Here is a 1,436-nt window from a genome sequence, read left to right on the forward strand (position 1 = left end):
AATGATTATTTAAAACGCTTATTGGATTATTAGTTTATATTGATACCAAAACATAAATTTTTTAAAAGTGTTTGAGAGGTTTTGATAAATTAAGGATGAGTAGTTTATCAAAGATGAGTAGTTTATCAAAGATGACTTATGAATTTTGTTTTCTTTTGTTTTAAATATTTTCTTTCAAATACTCATTTTAAGGGATAATGACTTAGGAGGGTAATAAGGTTTTCAGTTTGTTCGTATTAGATCACTAAGGTTTTTTTGTGCGTATTAGACTAATATGGTTGTTATTATCGTTTAGAAATAGTTCTTTTACCGGTTTTAACGGGTAAAAAGGACTATTTCTAAACGGTAATAACAACCATATTGGTCTAATACGCAAAAAAAAACCTTAGTGACCTAATACGGACAAACTGGAAACCTTATTACCCTCCTAAGTCATTAACCCTAATTTTAAAGACATTGAAAATATATGACCATCAATAGTAAACTACTTCGTTTAGAACTCGCGTCGTCCCATATAACCTGCTACTCGTCTATATGGCGAAGCTCTTCATCTATAGTCGTCCCTTTGAGGACATCCGATAAAATTGGAACGATACAGAGAAGATTAGCATGGCCCCTGCGCAAGGATGACACACACAAATCGAGACAACATGTGGATTCTATGGTCAGATTGATCTTCTTGTTGATGTCTTCAACCATTTGTGGCAAGTAAGGGTGATCTTTCTTTCTATAAAGTCTCCTTTAAGATTTTTACTTTTCCTGTTATCAAGTTTCATGCTTTATAAACTTCCGTTTATGTGTTGTATATAGTATGTATGTATTTGTTTATGTGCTGATTTTTTTATTCATTTTGCAACTTCAGTTTCTTAGTTCATGTTATGGTTTTGCTTTTATAAAATAATTGATAATAGACATCCTATACAAGTCCCTATTGGTTTTACATTTCCATTCATTATCAAATGTAGACATTGATGGGAGGTATCAAAGTGAGATTTTGTTTTTGTACATATGGATGTGTTCATGTAAACATTTAAATGACAAAAAAAAAGTTATTGATAAAATGTTGCATATTTATGTAATGAAGATCATCAATCATATGAGTTTTTGGACTTAGAAGTTCTAGAAGGGTTGTGAGTTAAGTTTAAATGGAAGCAACTATTTTCAATCAAACAAATAAATCACATTGATTAGTAAGCATGTTTTCTAAATAATTAGGGTTAATGACTTAGGAGGGTAATAAGGTTTTCAGTTTGTCTGTATTAGGTCACTAAGGTTTTTTTGTGCGTATTAGACCAATATGGTTGTTATTACCGTTTAGAAATAGTCATTTTTACCTGTTAAAACCGGTAAAAGGATTATTTCTAAACGGTAATAACAACCATATTGGTCTATTACGCACAAAAAAAAAAAACCTTAGTGACCTAATACGGACAAGC

General features: G+C 30.8%; 1 non-coding gene across 1 annotated transcript; it reads left to right on the top strand.

Moving 5' to 3' along the window:
- Nucleotides 1-559: 559 nt before the first annotated feature.
- LOC144999437 (U6 spliceosomal RNA) lies at nucleotides 560-662 on the top strand. Its single transcript, XR_013660905.1, has one exon. It is a non-coding gene; the product is annotated as a U6 spliceosomal RNA (small nuclear RNA).
- The last annotated feature ends 774 nt before the right edge of the window (nucleotides 663-1,436 follow it).

The sequence above is a fragment of the Lactuca saligna genome, chromosome 5 (assembly GCF_052625555.1).
Source record: "Lactuca saligna cultivar CGN05327 chromosome 5, ASM5262555v1, whole genome shotgun sequence".
NCBI classification, from domain to species: Eukaryota; Viridiplantae; Streptophyta; class Magnoliopsida; order Asterales; family Asteraceae; genus Lactuca; species Lactuca saligna.